The following is a 24183-nucleotide window of genomic DNA, read 5'->3' as shown; positions in this document are numbered from 1 at the left end:
CTCTTCCAATCTAGCTCCCTGCTAAGGGCCTGTGAAGGATGGTCTAGGGCCTGGGGCCCATGGAACCACGTGGGAGATATGAAGAAGCTCCTGCTTCCCAGGTGCAGGCTGGCCTGGCTCTGGCCATAGTGGTCACTTGGGGTGGAAACCAGTGAATGGAAGATCTCTGCCTCTCTCTCTCTAAATCTGACTTGAAAGTAAAATAAAACTTTTCGTAAGAGATGGTAAATTGAAAAAGTAGTCACACAAGGGTGAGAGAACACAGAGCCAGGATATGTATGAAATGTATGAAATGTAGAAAGGATACCCAGGAAATGCAGCAACCCAAATCTGTTAGGCTGGAACACAGACATGCTGAGAATAAAGGAGAGCACGCTGCATTCTCCTTTGGCAAAGCCAAGACCACTGGTGGCAGCCACCAGGCAGTGGTCACCACGGAGGGACAGCAGAGCAGGAACCAGAATCCATACTGCAAGGGGCCAGAAGGGAAGGGTGGGGAAGCAGAAGAACCTAAGTGGCTCCCTTTAAGAAAACCCAAAAAAGGCAATGCAATCAGGCACATACTAAAAGACAAAAGGGGACAGAAAATGTAGACCATTGTGACTTGAATGTCCCCTCCAACACTGTTGATTCCTTGTGTATGGTGCCAGGAAGTGGAACACTTAAGACATCATTAGATCAGGAGAACGTTGGCACTCACAATGGATTACGCATTATGGCTATAATGGGTTAGTTATTCCAAGAATGAGTAGTTGCAAAAGTCACCTTGGCTGCCTCACTACGACTTTATCCTGCCTCATCTCTTGTCCTGTCACCACGTGAGTAGGTGCTGGAAAATCTAGAAAGCTTTGCAGTCTCTCAATCTTAACATTATTTGAGTTTCCACTGTACACCCAGCTCTCTCGTCCTATCTATTAATTTGCAGAGGAGCGCAGTACTCTGAGCTGAGGCCTTGATGCAGTAATGAGTAGTAGTCACACGGTGGATCAGGGGAAACCTAGCAGGGAGCTCACCAGGACACAGAACCAGAGCAGTTAGAAGACCAGGGCCTTTCAAATGGGAGCAACGATAGGAAACAGGATACTGCCAACAGAGCGGCATGGGCTGCGCTGACCCGGGTGTTAGGATTCAAGCCAAGAGCATCTGTGGCAGCAAGAGATACTAAGAATGGAGAGACAGAGTGCCAAAGCAGGGCCTGGGGCTCAGTTGCAGCCCGGCACGTGCAGAAGCACAAGTACCCATCTTTGCATGTTTCTAACATTAACCCTAGACGTTCGGTCTTAGATAAGCATTTCCCTCTGCAAAGCTGGAGGCTGCTGCAATGAAGAGGATTGCAAATTAGTGGCCAAATTTTTCTCCTCCTGTTGAGACTCAGGAAAAATCTCACCCAGAGATGCGTTCACAAAGAGTAACAGGTGTTGGACATATTTTAGATGGGATGCGGTTTTATGTAAGGCCAGAGAGGTCTGGGGCATGCAAGGTAGTCCACTCTGGCCAAAGACCAGGCACACCATCCTGGCCCCACGAACAGAGGTGATGAAAATGGTCTGCAGGTATGGTGTAAAGTCATTCACCTTCAGCACCTGCGCTCACACAGTGCCAGGCACGACATCAACCACCAACACGCATGTCTGACACTCAACCTGCACCCAGTGTGGTATCACGACCACATTGGCTCTCACCAAGCCACATACTACAGGCCCGTGGACTGGAGCAGCACCTTGTCTCAGTCCTAGACTGGACTCCACTAGGGGTTAGCAGTGACTTCTCCTCTCACATGCTGTTCACACATGCCAGGCCCAACTTATGTGGCATTCCCTTCTGGGAACCATGAAGCAAGCACATGACAGTCAGGATTGTCATAGTCCTTCATTTCCACTAAGCTGCCACTCTCCTCCCAGCCCTAACAGCCCTGTGTTCTGAGCAGAGAGGAGGGAAAAGCAGCGCAAATGTCCGCAGCCTGCACAGAGTGCCTCGCCATGCCAGGTGAAAGCATGGCTAAGTGGAACACACGCATGGTGACGAGAAGTAGTTACACAGGCGGGGGGCACTCCTAGCAAAGACAAGCTTTGCAGAGGCTTCTAGGTTTCAGGAACTTTGCAGAGGTTTCCAATTTTCAGACTCTGACATGCTTCTTTTTGCTTAAAACGTAACAACTAACAGTCATGAGGGTAAGGAAGGTGACGGGAAGGCAGTCACCATCTTCAGGCACATCCCCCAGCAAAGACAACTCCATAAAGAGACTTAACACTACAGAGGTCCCTCGCTAACTGGCAGGACAAGTCCATCCTCCACTGACCCATGCGGATGGGGGACATTCAGATCACAGCTCTGCGTGCTCAGTCCACACTACCCACACAAGTCTGCTCTGAGGACCATGCCATGCCTAGAGCAGGAGCCCTGACCTTCACCCACACCTGCTGGATGCCATCACCCCTGCCATTGTGGACATGCCTGCAGACACTGCCAGTATTCCCTGGTTGAGAACCTTGGCATTACAGGCGTGGGAATTCCTCTCCCTCTTTGGAACTTCAATAAGCCATTGTCACCAGAAGAAGTATTCAAAACATGCTTATATACATCACTGAGTTGAATTCGGAGTCAATTCAGCCACAGTTCAACAAAAATGAAGTCTTCTTAATTACAACTACTTGTTACATTTGGAAACTATATTATGAAGGAATTTTCAAAGGATTAGTTTCCATAAAAGTTGTTCTAATGTCATCCTATTGCCTCAAGGAGACTAAAAATATATTAGATGAGTTAATAGGAAACAATGCTGCTAGAATGCAGATTTATTACAGACGGCCAATTAGGGCTGTAAAATAAAAGTATTTTCAGTGTATTCACTGCAAAATTCCTGAAACTTCCAGTTGAGTTCCCTGATGGTGTGTGTATGTGTATGTGTTGGGGGATTATCTCTATACTCTCTACCTAAATAAACACATCCCTGCACATATTCATGACTGTGCAATAAATGACATTTCCCACGCACACCCACACAGGAACTCAGTAGGCTCTGGGGACAGAAAATAACTGTTCCTATTAGAAACAGCAATGCTGTCAGCTGAACAAGAAGTCAAAGCCATGAAAGACAGTGTGGGAGCTTGGCTTAAGGAGCAGTGCCTGAGTGGTTGTTAATAAAAACAGATGCCCCACAAGCTTCACAGATGGCTCCCAGGGAAAGATGCTTTCTTCTGGACTCTGGTGCACAACTGCATACAGCCAGATGCTCAGGCACAATGGACAGTCCATGCAGCTCCCGTGGACCCAGCCCAGGCTCCATCCCATCAGCCACTGATCAGAGGACCAAGAAGTCAGATAATCAAGCTGACCTGACAGAGTTGCCACAGAGAGGTGTGTGGAAGCCACATGCCATCACCCACCTACCCACAGCCTGGCAGTGGTAGACGGCAGAGCACCCAAGCCCATGCTGGCACCAACTGCTGCACATGTGTGTCTGCCTCACAACAGCCACCACTGCTGTCACATTAGGAACACCAAAGGCCGAGTTTGTGGTGAACAGGAATCACCAGTGCTCCCAAGACCCTGGAGTGGCCGCTGACCTTCCCACGCCTTGGTCTTAGGCCAGGGGATGGGATGAGGCAGAGACAGAAGCCTCCACATGGAAGAACCAGCCTGCCACCCACACATACACACTGCCACAAATGCAGCTCTGGTCTAATGCCAGATAACACACCACCTCCCAGACTCCCCAGGGTTCCCTCACTGCAAAGAAACCTTTCACCCCCTCCATCACCACCCCAGCTCTTCCTAAGCCTACTTGTACGCCTTCCACTGCCACTTCCAGCTTTCCACCCACTGGCCCTGCAGGTGTCTTGCACATACCCCGTTACTGATGCTGGGGCCCTATTGGCACTCAAGGTTCAACCATCTTCCAGCAACACAGGCAGAGCCTGCACGGAGCGGCAGCTCTGTCCCCAGGACCCCAGTGTGACCACTGCAGGGCCTGCCACTACATGGGTCTCTCATGAAAGGGTGCCTTGTACGGCTGCCCAGCCCTTTGTGTATCAAACTCTGGCTTCTCCTTTCAAACATAAACAATCTACATACTGAACACACGCTGACAGTGCCAAGTTTATGTGCTCCAACATGCCGAATTGGCCGCTGAATCAATCAGACATCACAGCGCCAATGTTTTATTTAGCATTTCCAATTCACCCATCCTTTGCCACAGGGCAAGCCCTGTTGTGAGCTGGCTTAGCTCCTTCAAACATCTGAGACAAGAAAGGAATCTGAGAGCCTCAGAGCTTGAGTGGAAGGAGAAGTCAGCAGCACCGGGGCAGGTGTTTCGGTGCAGAAGTTATTCACATCATGGTGCCTGGGTTTGAGTCTTGCTCTGCTTCTCATTCTAGCTTCCTGTACCTGTGCACCCTGGGAGGCAGCAGGTAATAGCTCAAATATTTGGGACCCTGTCACCCATGTTGGGGCAGGGACTGAGTTGTGCGTTCTAGTCTTCAACCTGACCAAGTGCAGCCTGTTGCAGGCATTTAGGAAAGTGAGGCAGCAAGTAAAGATCTGTCTAGCTTCCAAACAAATACAAGTTGAGAAACAAAAAGGCCTTCCCCTCCCCCTTTGCGGCTGGAAAAGCTCAGCTCAGGCAGTTAAACCATGTGTGTAACATCAAGAAAGCAAGTCACAGCAGAACAGGTCCTACTGTAATGTACAACACTCCCTTCTGCTCCAGCTTGCAAAACCACACACTTCTGACCACACAAATGGCCTGAATCACTGCTGCCAGCAACACAGCCTCACTCTGCAGCAAATCACAAGGGAAGCCCTCAAGGTGCAGAAACAAACAGCACCTCACGGACCCTGCTAATCCTGCTGCCCAGGCAGAAGGCCCCTGTGTGGGGCTGGGTGGAGCCTGTCCCCCAGGACACAAGAGTCACACCAATGCAGATGCACCTGCTCATCTATTCGACACAAAAAGAGGCATTTCCTCCACATGCAGGAAGGAGACAGATGCTGTGGGTGGTGCAGCAGCTCACGTGTGAGACGGCTCACAGTAAAAAGTGACCAGGGAGGATGCCGGCCTGCGGAGTGTTCCTGGTGGGAAGGGATGTACTGAACAAATCTTTGCAATAGTATTGGATATTCCAGATTTCGAGATGGACATTAATTTAATGAAGAATCAATAAAACAATAGCTTTAAGTTGTTACACCATGTTCAAGGGAATGGAGGCTTTTTTTTTTTCAGAAAGAATAACATTGTATTCTTTGTGAAATTAAAGTTTGTTGATTATACTGAACTTGTCAGGAAAATCAGCATGTCCCTGAAATACATTGCACCTTCCTTTGTTACATGTAATATTTTTTAAAAAGCAGACCCATTTCATATTATTTTAACCCATGCGCCTAGGTTGCCAGATCTCAGCCAAAAAGACTTATCATAAATGAATGTGTGCAGTGCATGGAGGGAAGCATGAAAGAGAACACTCATCAGCCTTCAGCACAGAAACAGATGGCTGCCACGTTTAGGTAACAAGACAAGAACTTGCTAACCATAGATTTTCATCCTATCTAAACCCAGTTGGAGAGGCATTTTATGGCTGTATAAAATGACCTCACAGTATAAAGTGAGAAAAAGCAAACATTAAACTATTTTATATATTTCAATAATGGTTCGGCGCCAGTGACTTTATATAATCTCTCTTCAAAGAGAATTGTTCTTACACTTTTGCCTTTTTCCCCTTGTTTAGCTCCAGTCTGCCTGGAGGAACAATAAAAATAAATGAAGTCCATTAGATAAAGTTATTATTTACACAAAGGTAATATTACTTCTATCCGTCATCAGGTTCTAAAATTAAGTGAAAGTTCATTCAACCTACTTCTCTGCTAAATCAACAAAACCCCTTCTAAGAAAAAAGAGGGGGAGAGGGAGGGAGAGGGAGGGAGAGAGAGAGAGAGAGAGAGAGGAAGGGAGAGAGAGAGAGAGAGAGGGAGAGGGAGGGAGAGAGAGAGAGGGAGAGGGAGGGAGAGAGAGAGAGGGAGAGGGAGGGGGAGAGAGAGAGGGAGAGGGAGGGAGAGAGAGAGAGGGAGAGGGAGGGAGAGAGAGAGAGGGAGAGGGAGGGAGAGAGAGAGAGGGAGAGGGAGGGAGAGAGAGAGAGAGAGAGGGAGGGGGAGGGAGGGGGAGAAGGAGGGGGAGAGGGAGGGAGAGAGGAGAGAGGAGAGGGAGGGAGAGGGAGGGGAAGAGAGAGGGAGGGAGAGGGAGGGGGAGAAGGAGGGGGAGAGGGAGGGAAAGGGAGAGAGAGGGAGGGAGAGGGAGGGAGAGGGAAGGAGAGGGAGGGAGAGGGAGAGAGAGGGAGGGAGAGAAAGAGAGGAGAGGGAGGGAGGGGGAGAGGGAGGGAGGGGGAGAAGGAGGGGGAAGGAGAGAGAGAAAGAGAAGGAGAGCAAGCAATCCAGCGCATCTGCATGCGCAAAATGCCTGGGCGATAGATTCCTAGATGCAACCTGTCTGCACAGCGATTCTAAGGGATTCATCCAGACACTGCACACCGATGCCGACACCATAGGGACACAGCACATAAGGGTGTGGCGAGCAATGCTCAGTGCGCACCATTGTCACTGTTAGTGGCATTTAGCCAGGACGGGAAGGACTGCAAGTGTCATTTTCTCTCCTCAGTCACAGCACTTATGACACTATAGTTAGAAGAGAACACAGGGTTCAAGCTGTCATTACTGTGTTCATCTCCTGTGGTCAAATCCACTGAACATGGGCACCTACACTCGCAATGGCACCTGAGACACCTCACAAAACCCTCCCGTTCCATGGCTAACACTGCAATCTTTCTAACACATGTGGAAGACCAACTCCTCAGCATTTCCAATAAATAGATGCCATCCTCTTTTGAGTATTTCCCCCTCATTCTACACATTCTTGGTAAACTACCCCTTCAAACTCACATACCTTATACATAACTCCTAACAACCCATCATACTCAAATCAAGAAGTCTCAGGCATAACTACCTAATACAGACTCATAAATCAAAAGTCCCCACCTTGAACATGCTGGGATCCCATATGGGCGCCGGTTCTAATCCTGGCAGCTCCACTTCCCATCCAGCTCCCTGCCTGTGGTCTGGGAAAGCAGTCAAGGATGGCCCAAGGCCTTGGGATCCTGCACCTGCGTGGGAGACCCAGAAGAGCTCCTGGCTCCTGGCTCTGGATTGGTGCAGCTCTGGCCATTGGGTCACTTGGGGAGTGAATCAATGGATGGAAGATATTTCTTTGTCTCTCCTCTCTCTCTCTCTCTCATTCATATATATATATATATATATATATATATGTGTGTGTGTGTGTGTGTGTGTGTGCATATATATACATATATATATATAATCTGACTTTGCAATAAAAATACATAAATCTTTAAAAAAATGTGTCTTCACATAACCAAGATGGAGGCACCTGCTTCCACCAGGGAACGCGCTGTCTATATTCACCTCCATGCACTACACTGTTCACTAAAACACGGACCCATGACCTAAAGACCCATTTACTCTTTCCCTGCAACCATCCCAGCCTGGCCCCCTTTTTGTCCTTGCACTCTGACAACTTTTCCAGTATCCATCTTTGATCCATGTCTCCGTCTTGTTCTTGCCCCTATATTTTTCTTCCCTGTAATTAGAACTATTTGTGTACCAGTTTTACCGTTGACAGCCTCAACCCTTTAACATTACCTCTGCATAGCCACCTCTGATCGCAGCTACACACACCCAGCCCCATCTCCACCTGATCCTGCTGTACATTAACATTTCCAGGACCTTGCATCACCTTGAACTCCAGTTACATGTCATTCTGAAACACACCTATAAAAATGTCAGTTTCTGGACAGTACTGGACATAGTGCAGGTGATCCAGACCTGAGAAATGAAGGAAAAGAAAGCCAGTCCATAGTTGCCTCTCTACCTTTGCAGCACTGTTGCTCCCACTGCAATGCCACTCTCGTCCCTTTCTCTTCAACTCTGTATTTCATGGTCACAGATGTGCATCCTATTAAAATTCTCATAACATATGGTACAAATCCATGGATTCTCTTGGTTTTGAGAAATGTCCTTTCTAAATGTCATAATTTTCCAATTAATGGTCAAAGGGATGAAGGGATTACTATAGGCAGACAGGCTAAAACGTGGTCTCCCGGGCCGAGAAACATGAAAGCAGATGGAAGACAACGAAATGCATGACCCCTAAAAGATCCAGCAAGCTCTTCTACATAATGACTCACAGGAGCCCTCGAAATGCCAAAGGACCCCCCCAAAAGCATGTTAGAGTCAGAGAAGAAATATACCGAATGTGCTTTAACCCAAAACACCTTGAAATGCTATCAAATGAGTTTACAGACAACAAATTATTAACACACACAAAAACTAGACTAACAAAAAGACCTCTGACTGGCTATTCTCTCTATGCCTACTAGCTCCATTGGGCCAAACATTAACTATAATTCAAACCTGTCACAATCTTGGGACTCAAGAAAATCAGATTTCAGGAGCACTCATTATTCTTGGTGGAAATGTTAAAAACAAGGAACCAAAAATCTGCACTAAAATGAAAATGAGAATTACATCAAGGTAGATTTTAAATATTGCTCTACAAATAACAAACTTGCAAAGCAGCCTACATGCAGGGCTCACACACTTGTGACACATCAACATCACTTCCTGTTTTGTACGTGTGGCAACAAGGTCTCATTCCTCATTACTGTGGGAGAAGTCACATTTTTAAAGATTGCTTATTTTTATTATAAAGGCAGACTGACAAGAGAGAAGGAGAAACAGATTTTGCATCTGCTGGTTCACTCCCCCAATGTGCACAATAACCAGACCTTAGTCAATTCAAAGCCAAGAACCTGGATCTTCTTCCAGGTCTCCCACAAGCAAGCAGGGCCCCAAGGACTTTGGCCATCCTCTGCTGTCTCCGAGGCAATCAGCAGAGAGCTGGTTCAGAAGTAGAACAGGCCAGACGCAAACCAGGACCCATACGGGATGCCAGAGCCAAAGGCGGAGGCTTAACCCGAAACACCATGATGCCAGCCCCAAGAAGTAACATTTTAATAAAGACTCTGGTCCCCCAAGCAGGATCAATTCGCTGTCCCCAAAATAACATCCTTTGTACTCGCACTGATGGTTTGATGACTGGGATTGGGCAATGTGTTAGACACATGCATCATCTGGCTGAAGAAATAAACTGATGATTTATTTCCATCGACAACTTTCCACTGGGCCTGAATATGTAATTCCACAGGGATGGAAATTTCACTAAGTTTTTCACCACAGCATCACTCACAGATCCTGGAGCCAGTGACCTCACTGACCAGTTTTAACCCAACAAATGATGGAAGAACACAAACAGCGGTCCTCTTACTGCCACATCCCCTCCTCTGTCCACCTTCATATCCTCCCTGAAGGGCCTCACTGAGTCCCAGGACACTGAAGAACACTGGCTGACTCACACCTCTGCCTCAACCTGCATCAGAAACTGAACTCCCCGCTGCTTCCTCGCTTCCACTTCAGACAAAGAATTATCACAAACTGACTCACTAAACCACTGGCCTTCCCAATCTCCAAATCTGCTTCCTGCCCCAGTCTTCCTGGTCACAGCCAAGGGTATTTTCATGTTTGTTTTCCCACATGACGCTCTCATCATCTCTTCTCCACAATGTGCACTGCACACCTGCTCCCTTCCCTCAACTCCATGGCAGAAAATCCTCCTCGAAGCCACACTCGGGCTCATCTGGACTCAAGCTTCCTTCTTTGGCCTTTCCAAGCATGTCCCCAAAAGTCCATGTGACAACTACAGGGTTCTTTACATGAAGCTAATCTGATGGAGCATTTTCTCTTTACATAAGCCCCTCCTACAGCTCTTTCTGTAACCTCCCAAAGCACAAACACTTGATCCTCCCTAGCCAATCCAACAAACCCCGCTCTGTGACTGGCCCATCCAGCTCTGCATCTTTTCAGGCTCAGCATTGTGTGTAAACTCCACATTTGCTCAGCAGCATGGAGCCCCACACCCAGGGACACATTTGGCTTGCCCTCCTTCTTCACCCCAGCCACCTTGAGGAGGAAATGGGCTGTCCCCTGGACTAGGTGCTCTCCTCCACATGACTCAAATGTCACTCAAGTGTCACCTCTCCAGAAAAGCCTCCCAGAAGGTCAGGTCTTGTACAGTTACAGCTTCTACGACCTGTTCTTCTTTACATCATTTGAAAAGCCTTGAAATCGTTCTGCTGCTGTGCTCACGGATTTCATGTTGCTTTTATGTAGTCCATCCTCTGAGGTTTATTGGGTTGGGTATTTGGGCTAAAGGCTAAGAAACCACTTAAGATGTCCACATCCTGTGTCAGTGCTTGGGTAGGAGCCTCAGCTCTGCTCTCAGTCCCAGGTCCCTGCGATGGATCTCTGGGGATCAGGCGGTGATGGTGCTGTGAACTGGTCCCTTGCTACCACTGAGTTCTTAGGCCCTGGCTTTGGCATAACCCAGCTTTAGCTTCTACGGGCTGATGACAGGAGATGTCTGTCTCTTTTAGCCTTTCAATTAAATTCTAATTATTTTCTTTACATACACGTCTAATTGCAACAACTTCTGCTCATGTGTAATTATATCATAGTATCATGTTGTACATCTTAATTAAAATCCAGAAAGTGAAACCTATCTCACAAGTAAATGGATAAGGGTGTATGCTGTACCTTTAAAGGGAAGTTATGACTAACGCCCTACAGCAACAAACCAATGATAAGGTCAAAGACAGAAAAACTTCAGGGAGGGAGGCTTTGTCCTCATTCATCTCAACACCAGGGAAGAATCTTTGTACAGGGGAACCACAATGATTGTGTTTAATCCCAGCAACAACTGGGGTACACAACTTTGTATACTCTTGACACCCCAGGACCTATGACATGGTATGACACATGCAAATGGGATCCACCAACTGGCTAGATATCAGTGCAGATGGAATTCCAGAACACCTTTGTCCAGCTGATCCATCAACACCTTTAGACTGTTTCCTCCAGACACAGTTAAAGACTCTAGTCCATTTTACCTTGGCCACCAACTGGGGGTTCTAGCAAAGTTCACAAGAGGTTCTGTGGACAACCTGAAGTGAGCACGACCCCACAGTGAACAGCCAGTCACCAGAGACCATACAGAAGCTGCCGCAGAAGCACATGGTGATGAGCACACAGCACGATGGTCCGTGAAGACACAATGGCTTTTCAGTTCATTTGCCCGGAATAGGTAAAGGGTACAGGTAGCACTTCAATAAAGGTCTTCATGGTTAAAAAGCCATACTTGAGTGGTCTAACTTGCATATTTCAAAACAGTAAAAGCTGTGTGATGGTGGATAATTAATAAAAAAAAGTAATTCGTAAACATAAATCCAGAAAAAGGAATGACAAATTGCATCAATATCACCAATAATTCCCTAGCAATGAAGCAGGTTAAGGACTGTTACGGGAAACCAGAATGTTTCCTTTTGCAGGCAACAGGTTGACAACTGTCTACTGCACCTTTCAGGGAATACCAAATGGACATTAAGAACACAATTTGGACCCACAGACTCTGGGTTCAAATTTTTAGCTCCATCATCAACTTTATGTCTCCATCACCTGTAATATGGTCATTAGGAAAGAAAGAAAAAAGGGACAGCCTAAAACTACATGAGATATTTTGAAGAAACAATTTTCAAATCATAAGGCATTACTACAGAAATGTTTATAAATAAACAAAAACGACGAGATCCAGGAAAATAATGCCTTGTAAATCCTGTAGGAAATGAGTCTTAGAGGAAAGGAGCTTCTCCCAATCAGAAGTGACCAAAGCACTTTTCCACTGAAGCAGAGCTATGAGATTGGGCTGGCACAGCCCCAGAAAACCCTGTAGCTGCACAGGGATCTTACAAAGAAACAGGCATAGGAGTATGGCTGAATCCAGGAGTCCATGGAGAGATTACTGAGGTTCACAATCCATCGTAGCACAGTGAAGAGAATGGTAAGAGCTGTGCGAAGCATAGTATCAGAAAAAAATGTTCAGATACATAGATTACGTAATATAGTAAATCAATAGTTATTACAAATAAAAACAAGGAAAAGAATATCTTAAAGGTGGGCCCATCATGGTGGCCTAGCAGTTAAAGTCCTCACCTTGAATGCGCCAGGATCCCATATGGGTGCCAGTTCCAATCCCGGCTGCCCCACTTCCCATCCAGCTCCCTGCTTGTGGCCTGGAAAAGCAGTGGAGGATGGCCCAAAGCCTGGGACCCTGCACCTGCGTGGCAGACCTGGAGGAAGTTTCTGGATCCTGGCTTTGGATTGGTGTGGCACCAGCCGTTGCGGTCACCTGGGGAGTGAATAAGCAGATGGAAGATCTTCCTCTGTCTCTCCTACTCTCTGTATATCTGACTTTGCAATAAAAATAAATAAATCTTAAAAAAGAATATCTTAAATGTAAGCAATCACCACAGTTGTGTTAATGTGAAGAATGAAAGAACGTTGCATAGACAGAAGTATTCGCCATGATGAAGACAGCCTGATGGAATCAGATGCATCACACACATCCTCCTCAGATGCAATGTTTTCCCACAGCCACTCCAATGCCAAGGACATCGTCTGTGGTACACTCAGACACCGGCTGCCCCTGTACTAATGACGGTGTACCCCAACAAGAAGCAAGGTCCCATCTGGAGAACCTGCTGGAAGACATATGGGGTCTCAACAGCCCTTGCCAGGCTGTACTGGAAAGCTGGCCTTAAAAGAGCCGTGTTCTATTCATCCCTCCCCTCTGCTCCGCTGCCCATGGAACTCCGTGCGTGGATAGAGCACCAAGCATGTGCTAAGTCAATGAATCATGCAACAAACCAACAACAGTGGAAAGAAGCGTCAGACTAACAAGGGAGGAGGTTGCAGAAACAAGAGCTTTGATAAGCAAAGAAGTCTGTCAATGGCCTGGAAATTAAGACTCACTTTTGGCAAAGAAATATAAAAAAGTCTATGGCACAATATATTGAGTAGAGGCAGCGAACCCATTTACTTGTTTAAAATGGAAAAACTAAAGTTGCATGTAATGAGATCCAATAAATTGTGGTATATCCATACTATTAAGTATTATGCAGCTTACAAAACCAATGTTGTAAAATTCTACATACTGATATATAAATTCAATAATGATCTGCGGTACAAAAGATGAAATGTAGACATCCACTTACTTGTAGAAAAATTCAATTTTTGGCCAAAACAAACTAAAAAAAACAGCTTTTACTTTTTATGCTTAGTCCTATAGGTGGTATATGTAGTTTTAAAAATAGTCTTCTATTTTCAAAATCTAGGGGGGTGAAGCTGACTTTATGCATCAACCAGTGAGACCAGATTTTTAATGTACATATTTAGATTCAGTTCAGATCGGGCTCCCAAGTATAAGGCAATGGGAGTATCCTTCTATGTCAGGAAGCAGAGTAGACAGAGCCGCACTAAGGGAGGGAGGGCTCCAAGGTACGGATGTGCAAAGGGCACAGTCTGGCTTCCTACATGCGTTCTCCAAACAACAGGGAATCCCCACAGGAGGTGGACAGTTCTGATGAGAACACTTGGAGTACGGGTGGACCCCGTGAATCCATGATAGGCATCTGTAAAACCTGACCCTTTCCTCCCTGTGTGGGCAGCACCACACAGGCAGACATTCCTGGGGAGGTAACAGTCCACAGCCACAGTAAATGGGGAAGCTGTAGGCGGCGCTAGCTATACCAAAGTCCAGTCAAGTCCATTTCAGGCCTGTGGAACCCAGTACAGCTTTAACAGTCGCCAGTTATAAAGCATACTCGAGAGCCAGTTGCTGTGCTCCTTAGCAAAACACACCCTTCCAGTTGGATATGCACATAAACACACGCAGGAAGGCATTCGTTACCTCATGGATTTCATTTCTAGGACATTCTCCAAAGGAGGTTCATCAAGCAATGTAGTACTGAGTGCCTTTTCATACTTTCAGGATTCTTGACTCCTTCCCACCTGGGCTTTGATGGAGGAGAGACCAGCCTCCCTGGAACCAGCTCCTTTCTGGAAATGGGCAGGTGACTTGTCAACCAGCCAGGAGCGATATCCCAGCCACCTGCTTCAGGGAACTCACCCACTAACCCATCGCTCCTCATTCACCCAGAGCCAGCAGCATACAGCCAGGCTCATCCTCACAACCAGAGCTCATTCTCTCCACATTCCTCTTCATCCCTTGCTTCCCAGAACAACCCCAAGAAAGCTCTGGGTCCTGCTCTGCCCTCGTCTATCTGCAAACGATGGCCTGGGATACTTTCCGAGACTTCATGGGGCATGCCTCCTGTTTCCAGGATCCAGGACTAGAAGGCTTTTTGGTCAGGACCAGCACTTTGTGTCTGCTCTCATCATGCCTGAAGACAACAAAACCCATGCATACTTTCAACACAACTGTCAACAAACACCGATATTAAAATATAGCAATTTGTACAATTATTGTTTTAAACAAGCATAACTTCGAAGTTTCTCTACATGAACTCCACTTACAATGGCTCAACCTAAGCCTGCTCATGGCTCCATTCAAAGCCAATGCACATGGAATAGTCACCACGCTGAGGACTGTGGCTTGGTATTTTCTGCTGGGCAACGGACACGCAGTATAACCTACTCTCAAGGCACTGTGCAGATACAGCCCCCCATCAGGCCTGTGACCACCCAGGGAAACCAGAAATATTCTAGTGTTTTATTTCTACAACTTTAACATTGAATAACTTAAGGTTATTAAAAGCAGTTATTAAAAGCATTATATTTATATATTCAAATACAATGGATTTATAAGGAAACAGCTATCATGAGTCTAGGAGCATCTACAGAGGTAAGTAGCAGGCAGATGACAATATTTTAATGGAAATTATCTCAGGCTCAAGACACAAGATGAAGTGCATCAACAGCACACTACCTGTGCGTGCAGCACATACACACACTCTGGTACATGTGTACCCTTGGTGGGCACCAGCACAAGTACATATATACACACGTGTGTTCATGGGCATGCCCACACATTTTCTCATACTGCACTAGACAGCCACAAATCCTAGGAATCTAGGCTCCCACTCAGCAAGCTGTTAGGCACAGACTATTTCCACCTACAAAGGGAGTCAGTCTTTGTGTCTTTCTCAGTCGATAAAGATGTGATGATTTTTTATCAGCACAGCACACTGAGAACAAAGGGGTCACCACAACTGCTCGACAACTCTTCAATACAACAGTATGGATGGATCTTCATTTCTTGGATTCGCATCAAGGGGAAAGTGTTCCCAATCACTACAGTGTGCTAAGACATGCACTTCCGCAGAGCTGGAATACCTGGAGAGTGCAGCCCCTAAAAGCTTGTTGCAAATAAGCATGTATGGTTACTGTAATTACAGAATGTTTCTCTTGCTGAGAAACAGCTGTAAAAAGATATGCAAGGAAGCAGCGATCTGAAGGCCCTAACCAACTCTCTGTCACCGTGGGCCTGAAGCCGCCCCGTGAGGCTATGGTTCTGTAAATGTGTTCCTCAAGGTCATGCTTGGAGACACCTCAAGAAAACAGAAAGGGTATCAAAGACAGCTCTTCATCATTTTTTCAAAGGACTCAGATTCTTTTATCTTGTCAGCCCTAGATCACCGCCCACGAAGCCTCACCCTCACTTGACAGCACCAGGTGCCGAGAATCTGCTGCAGCTTGCTGTCCATGTGGGCCTGCCCAAACGTGGGGGCTGGGCCACGCGGAAAGCCAGAGGACAGGCCAACTTGTCAGAAACCAGGGGTGGGCTGCAGGTTGTGCTATTCATTCACAGTAGAAAACTAAAATTCAAATGAGATTAAAAAAACAAAACTTTACAGCTCAATGATTAAGTCACTGACCAAGGCAAGATAAGAGGAACATAAAGAAAACACTGTATTTCCGGCACAGTAGTCTAGCAGCTAAAGTTTTCGCCATGCACACACTGGGATCCCATATGGGCGCCAGTTCTAATCCCTGTGGCCCCACTTCTCATCCAGCTCCCTGGGAAAGCAGTGGCCCGGTAAAGCAGTCAAGGACAGCCCAAGCCTTAGCATCCTGCACCTATGTAGGAGACAGAGAAGGCTCCGGGCTCCTGGCTTTGTATTGGCTCAGCTCCAGCTGTTGCAGCTGCTTGGGGAGTAAATCAATGGACGGGAGATCTTTCTCTCTGTCTCTCCTCCTCTCTGTATATCTGACTTTCTAATAAAAACAATAGATCTTTAAAAAATACTTTAACTTTCAGAAGCATGTGTTTGTGTCTATATATGTGTGTGTATATGTATACATATGTATGTATGTATCACCAGGCAGCATCAAATTCCAGACTAAATGATGCACACTGTGGTGGCCACTCGTAACTCTAAATGAAGCCAGAGGTGAAGTGCTCTTCCATCTTCTCATCTTGCCATATCCTCCACCGATCAACTGACGATAAAACAGGAAACCATAACCCTTTCAGAGTGCAGTTTATTGTCCAATCTTTTTCTCCAGGGGTTAATAGTGATTCTGATTAGAACAAGGAAGGTTACAGACAGGAAACTGCTTGCTCACTGTACATGCAATCTTGCGCTAACAGACAAGATGCAGCACAGTGGAGGCTGGCACGGCCTATGACCTGGAAGATCTACTGTGCTGTGCGTGCCAGCTTCCAGCGGGTAGCCCTGCAGGCAGGCTGTGTCTGCCAATTTCCACATTTGCCCACACAGAGATTTACACCTTCTGCGTGTAGTGACATGAACAACTTCGGCAGAAACCATGTAAGTCTGTGAATCAGATACTTAGAGGAAAAGAAACTAATTCAGAGAAGTCAACCTTCTAGCCACAGTTATCAGTCAGTCATAAGGGAGTGCTGAGACTTGAACTCACATCTGTCTGACTGAAAAACCACCAAGTCACCAGCAGTCAAAAGTTCAACTTAAACAACCTGACAATTTTCAAAAAAGTAAATTTTATGGGATATTAACTTAAATCTCACGTCAAGAGAGGATTCCAACTGTCAACTTGGGCTACCGCGTTTCTGGGATGTTGGTTCCGACAGGAGCAGGATGGAGTGCACTGAGGGCACATGTCAACTTACGGGAAAGGAGAACCATTAGTGTTATCTGGGGAGCTTCCACAGCAAGAGGAGGCCTCTCCCTATCTAGAACTTTTCCTTTGTGCAGGTTCTCAGTGTCCCAGCATCGATGGAACCAGGAGGTCAGACACTGCTACATATAGAAACTGGCATTCTTATTCAGTACTTCAAGCTCGAAGCAAATTTTCTCACTGACACGTACCAGCTTTCTAGCTAGCTTGTTCCCATATGAAGACTTCACAAAGTTCATGGACCCCAGGAGAATTCATGGTCCCGGCAGCGACTTACCATCGGGGAATCAACAGCAGGTGGAAGATCTTCCCCTCTCGTTTCCTGCCTCTGTACCTCTACCTTCCAAATAAATAGCTTTCTTCAAAGTTCAAGAAAACACGTATCATGAAGAAACTGTGTGTTTCCAACTGCTACACATGAAAATTTATTCAATTTTTCAGTGTCCCCTAGTATTCATGAAACAACTGACAATTACTTTGACATCTTACATTATTTCTTATTATAGATCATTCTATAATCTAGATTATCTTCATAAATTGCCCCATAATTGAATATTATTTATTTTCACTATGTTTAATTACATTAGCACTGATCTGGCTCCAAGCCCAAGAACTCATTCTAGTCTCCAACGTATGTGGCACTTAAACTCTGAAATAATTCCTGTGACTACCCATAATCCTCATCCCACACTTATTAAACAAACAGGTCTATTCATTGCCAAGATTTTGTCCAAGGTGAGAGAGTGAGGGCCACTAACAAACTATTTTCAGTATGGGTCATTCTTCAGCAGCAGAGGACAGACGACCAGCAGACATCAAGGTGGGTCCACTGCACCTGCGGTTCCCCAAAGCGCCTACACATATACTCCCCAAGAGCCAAGTGTCCGGCTATGCTACTGTACATCCTACTATATATCAGTGAGCACAAAGGGTCTAGTGCCATATGTCAGCCAGTGTTTCTGACTTTGTCTACCCATGATCAGAAGAATGATCAGATTGTGATCAGCATCTCAGAACCGTGACAGGACCACACATTCTGCCCGTAACATGAAACCTCAATCACATAACACCCTGGCAAGGCAGAACGCAAAGGAGATTAGCACTTCGAAATGGTCAATGCCCATGATTAAGAGTAAGAAGTACAAGGCGTGATTTGGAAGTACAGATTCCCTTTAGGCATCTCAAGTTCAAATCCCTGCCCTTGCTAGCTGGGTGAGCTGGAGCACGCTACCTCACTTCTCCGAAGCTCAAGTGCCTCATTACAGAGCAGGGACACTATTGTGCTTTTCCTATCAGCTGCTGTGAAGATGAGAATATTGAATTCTCACATGCATCATCTCACACTGACCAGCACACGACTAACACACACCTGCTGTCACATTCCAGTGAAGATCGGAATCTGTCATTCTAAGTCATCTCATACTCTTGAAAAATGAGTCTATCCTCCTTGCTGAATACTGCCTGCCCACCCTCAGAGGTCTAGGCTGTACAACTGACTTAACGAGACGCAAGATCAGAACAAGAGAGAACAGAGGCTGTGTACACACAGCCCCCCTGCTGAGTAATGCTGACGGGGTGAAGAACTCGGTATAAAATCCTACAGTGCTTACACACAAGTACTAAGCCACACTCACATTCCACTGATGATTTCCTAGCAATAGAGGATGTATGACGCCTACAACTCCAACCACAAGTAAAATCCAAAGCTGTCAGGTCCCCCTGCACTAGACTGACGTATGTTTTCATCAGCTGCTTGCCAGGAGGTTAAACCAAGTAGACGATAGCAATGACTTCTTTTAATCAAAGTCATAAAGTCAAGTGGGTGAACACAGCACTCTACACTCTATTTATGTGAAACAGAAAAAGAGGTTCCAAATTGCAGTGTGGTTGCCCATAACGTTCTAATACAGGCCATCAATCTTTCCACCAAGGCCAAACAACTCATAGACAGCTCAAGTGTATAATGTGAGACCACGAAAGCCTTATGTCACCCAATCATTTTGCAATGTACATTTGCAAAGATGAATGAGGAGAAAGTTCTCTTGTAAAGATCATTTCAGCGTCCCATTGGACACACACTTTAAGGCAACAAAGATCGTGATTAGACCGATATCTAATAACTTGGGTTTTGAGATCAAGAGGAAAGCAAGCCACTAATGAAGAAACAAACATCAAGACTGCAGGCGCACTGTCTCAGGCTAGCTCACATGAGGCAGCGGCTGGAGGAGCCTAACCCAGCAGGTGGTGAACCAGTAGTACACTGTCTGCTGCCCTGTGCACGGGTATTAGATTCCAGAACGGATAATCCAGCCACCCAAAGAGAGGGTAAATACAAGGTAGCCAGCCCTCCAGAGTAAGTTCTCACTCAGCTAATGAGGAGCCATGTGGCTTGCAAGCAATGTTCAGAGTTACAGAATGTTAAGCAAGAAATTCACTACTTTATCCCAGCAAGCAACAACAGGCCCAAGCAGCCAGCTCCAGGAATGATCCCCAAGACTGTGTCTGTACACGTCAGGACACAAAGCAGAGAGTTTAGCCTGCCTGCTACCGCCTCCGTGTCCTTCCTGAGCAGGGGAGTAGCAGTGAACAACGGCTCCACCCAACAGACCCCCTGAGGCCCCAGATGCCACCGGTCCCACTATTTGGACCATGGACCCTTGTGAAAACTATTCATGGCATCGCTAGCCATGGATTCTACCTTCACCCTCCAAATCGCCATGCAGGAGGCAGCACCCTTCTGAACTTGACACAGCATTTACAGTCCAGTCTTTAGATGTTGCAGGACAGTACTTCTTTCCTTAATGAATGATACACACATTCTGAGTCAAACACAGAGGGAAGCACCCTGGCTGAGTAACTTCAGCTCTGTAAGGTGTCTTTCTCAGTGAGCCAAAGGAGAACAGGCTGCTCCCTCCACGGCTGCAAGGCGAGGAAGAACTACAAAGTGTGTTCCAAGTATGGCCAGAGGGCACCCTGGCTGCTGCTAGCAGAGACTTAGCGTCTGTGACCCCTTGCGAGAGTGGACAGCCAGTAAGTGTGATTCTCTTTCACAGCATCCATTCAGTTCTGCACTGAGTCACTACGTGGAAGATGTGTGTGGATCAGAAGCGTGTGTAACACAGGTGACCCACTCACCCATGGAGCAGGCTCAGCAGGTGCATCTTCTACAGCCACACCAGCCAAGGAAAGGAACACCACCGGGCAGCACAAAGGACTGACATGTGGCGACTATCTGAGACCTCTCTTTATCCACGCATTCAGGGTTTCCACTTGCTGGAGGATGACGTCGCTGCTGCTCAGCTCCTGCTTCATGAGTTAGAAGCAGGAACGCGCTTTCTGGTCTCGGCCGTAGAGGCAAAATGAGGACGGGAACGTGGTCGTTCGGGAAGCTTCGCAACAAGACGCACATGCTGTGCGGCCGCTGCGGCTCCAAGGCCTACTACCTGCGGAAGTCCACCTGCGGCAAGTGCGGCTACCCTGCCAAGCGCAAGAGGAAGTAGAACTGGAGCGCGAAGGCTAAAAGACGCAACAGCACGGGGACCGGGCGGATGAGACACCTCAAAATCGTGTACCGCAGGTTCAGACATGGACTCCGTGAAGGTACGCCTAAACCCAAGAGGGCAGCTGTGGCCGCATCCAGTTCATCTTGAGAAGAATTCCAACAATTAGGCAATAAATATTTTGGTTTTAAAAACTGAAAAAAAAAAAATAGAAGCAGGAACGCAGTTGCTAGAAACAGCAGTTGTGTAACCACTCAGACCTCCACACCGACAGCAGCAAGATCAAAATGCTTCCTCAGGACAACCCGGTACTCACAGTTAGTGCCGCAGCAGAACTGGTGTTCATTTCCAATATATTACACAAAAGCAACCCAGGCTTCTAGAAGTTTAACCAGCAGGAACAGTCTAATTAGATCTTACTCTAGATTTACCAAAAAAGAAATAAATGTAACAAAGCTTAGAAAAGTAGAAGGTTGAGATCATTTTCTCAAACATGAAACAAACTGCATTCATGTCAATATTCAAATCCAGAGAGATACGTTTTTCAGGGACAATACTGTTATTTTCTCTTTGATGAAAATCATGGACATCAAGAAAATATGGAGTTCTGTAAATGCAGCAAGTACAAAATTTAAGCATTAGATACTTAATGAATAAGTAAATTATGCTCAGCACTAGACTACAATTCTAAAATAATTCAAACAAACTTTCCCAAGTGTTAAAGAGCGAAAAGGCAAATGAGGAAGAAGAAACACAGAAGTTGCCTTGGAAGAACTGACAAAACATGTTCAAAATTCAGCAGATGTGTGGATCGCTCACACAAATTACAAGATTCAGTCAAGAGACTGCATAGCAAGGATACTAAAAGAAGTCAGACCAACTCCAGGTTTCACGTAGCAGATGTAATTCAAACAGGTCTTGCAGAAAATGTAAGAAGTTATGGTCATGGAAAACAGAGAATGGAAAGCAAGTGATTCTAGAACAGGGAATACTATCAACCTTAGCATTACTGTGACCTTGGATAACTTGTAAAAAAGGTTATCTAAGGCAGGGTTAGAGAGAGAGGAAGGGATGAAGATGCCTTTCACCTGCTTGTTCTCTCCTTACTTCTCACATAGCCATAACAGTTGGAGCTGGGCTGGTCCAAAGCCAGGAGCCAGCAGCTTCTTCTGGGTCTTCTGGTGACCACAACTGCCCAGGAACCTGGACCATCTTGCACTGCTTGCCCGGACACATCAGGCACGAGTTGGGTTGAAAGTGGAGCGTCTAGGACTTGAACCGCAGCCCATAAGGGACACCAGCACCAGAGGCAGCAACTTTACTGGCCATACCACAGCACCTGCCCCAGGCAGGATCCCACCCAGTGCTTTGGGGGATGTCACTGGCATTGACCAACAATCTTATTTCCCTGATTATCAAGTTAAGTCTTCATCGAATCCATGTCCAAAGCCTGCACAGTAACCAGGAGCTCCCAGAGAAGTGGATCTTGGCCCCACCCTTTTGCTTCCCGGCTACTTTGTTCAAATATCACAGATGACGACACATTAAAACCAAACATGCTTCTGAACACAGTGCTCAGCAATGAAGACGAGAGAAAAACTCCCTCAGTTCCCAGAAGCCCTCACAGTGTTCTGTCCCTTGCTACTAAGTCCAAAGAGTCATTTCTTGTCCCTGCCATCAAGGACCGGATGATAGGCATTTAGCAAGAGAGACCCTTGAAAAGAACAGGGTGTGCAGTCCTGTCTTACCACCGTCACCACCAGAACCACAACCATCACCACCACCACCAGCAGCAGCAGCAACATCACCTTCACTGCCATTTCATCACCATCGCAGCACTCACTAAGAGCTACAAACCTCCCTACCCACCCACCAACAGCACAGACTCCTCTAATCCTGTACTGGGCTCCAGCACCATCAAACCCCACTGTAAACAGGAGCCGACTACATTGCTGCAGCACCTAGCTTTAACTACATTAGATGTGCACTCCTCTGGAATCTGTGCACGTACAACTTGGTCAAGTTGTCTCCTTGAAATGAGATGTTCCAACCATGTAAATTCATAGGTTACCAATGTAAGCCAAGTTTTAAGCATACTGGACATTCAGGACATACTTAAAGTGTTTACAAATTACAGTAATTTCCCCTATGATCTTATGAAACAGACGTTCCAAAAGACAAGTCCACATTTATTCCATTCATTCATGGTGCTTAATAGGGGCTACGCCTGAGTATAACTATTTCATATCCTCGTAACACAGTGATTGCCAACATTATTCTCATGTCACAGATGGGACTGAGGAGTGGGGACATCAAGAAGCATGGCGAGGGCCTGGCACAGTGGCATAGTAGGCTATCTTGTGCCTGTGGTGCTGGAATCCCATAAGAGTGCTGGTTCACAGCCAGCTGTTCGGTTCCCTGTGTATCGCCTGGAAAGGTCACAGAAAATGGCTCAGGTCCTGGGGCCCTGCACTCCTGTGGGAGCCCCGGAAGAAGCTCCTGGGGCCCTGCACTCCTGTGAGAGCCCCGGAAGAAGCTCCTGGGGCCCTGCACTCCTGTGAGAGCCCCGGAAGAAGCTCTTGAATTCAGATCGGCCCACCTCTGACCAGACCGTCCAAGAAGTGAACCAGCAAATCGAAAATCTCTCTCTTTCTTTCTCTGTAAAATATATCTTTCAAATAAAAATAAATAAGTCTTTAAAAAGCATGGAGATGGACAGAGGGCAAGGGAGATGGGAGGCGGAGAGAGGAGTAGGAATGAAACGACGGGAGAGGGCGGGGAGGGGAGAGCCAAGCCTAGAGTGATGATCCCTAAATATCTGAGCCGAGATGTGAACCCTGGATTTCTAAACCACTCCATGTGGTGGCCACTCCAAATCAAAAATAGTTCAAGTGATCTTACATTCCAATTATATTTTCAAAAATAGATACACAGAGTTCCAAAGAGCTCCAGAAACATCAAGTCTGATTTTCAACTTTTCACCTAACAGTGGAACATTACTTTCAGAAGCTTTGAGCCCAGCCCTCCTTACCCCTAGTGTAGTTTATACAAAATCTGGGGCCATTTCAAGCATGGCTTTAAAACCACTGAAAGCACTGCAACCTTTTGCTTTTACATACAGGGAAACTGAGAACCCGAGAGGAGAAGCCATTGGCATAGTTGGCAGTGATTCTGAAACCAAAACCTGGGAGTCCTCTTGTTAACTGGCTGCTCTTCAATGGTCCCTTGGTACCCTAAGCCATCCTCAAGCAGATTTTGTGTGACAAAGAGCAAGTTTTGTTTTTATTTTAATCCATCAGTTAAGACACATGGCTGACTCAACAAGAAAGCCAAGGTTACCACTGAGCACTCCTGAGTCCTGGCCTCAGAGTGAAATTTAGCATCCAGGTTACACCTGTCAGCATTGGGGATCAAACCCTCTCCTGGCACACCTGCTCATCTAAGTGACTGGTCCAGGTGATAAGAAACTTTTTTAACAACTACCTTAGTGACTGGTCAAATCGTTACTTCATGGTTGGACCAGAACTGCAACCATGCCATCCCTCTCTCCTGC

At 46.4% G+C, this 24183-nt stretch overlaps 1 protein-coding gene and 1 pseudogene across 2 annotated transcripts in view; one reads left to right on the top strand and one right to left on the bottom strand.

Annotated features, from left to right (window-relative positions):
* The window catches only part of SEMA5A (semaphorin 5A), a 317265-nt gene that overhangs the window by 196633 nt on the left and 96449 nt on the right, over nucleotides 1–24183 (bottom strand). The gene's annotated exons all lie outside the window — the stretch shown is intronic.
* LOC101532856 (large ribosomal subunit protein eL37-like) lies at nucleotides 20490–20828 on the top strand (annotated as a pseudogene).

This window comes from Ochotona princeps, chromosome 23, assembly GCF_030435755.1.
Source record: "Ochotona princeps isolate mOchPri1 chromosome 23, mOchPri1.hap1, whole genome shotgun sequence".
Lineage (NCBI taxonomy): Eukaryota > Metazoa > Chordata > Mammalia > Lagomorpha > Ochotonidae > Ochotona > Ochotona princeps.
This window is presented reverse-complemented; position numbering and strand designations above follow the sequence as displayed.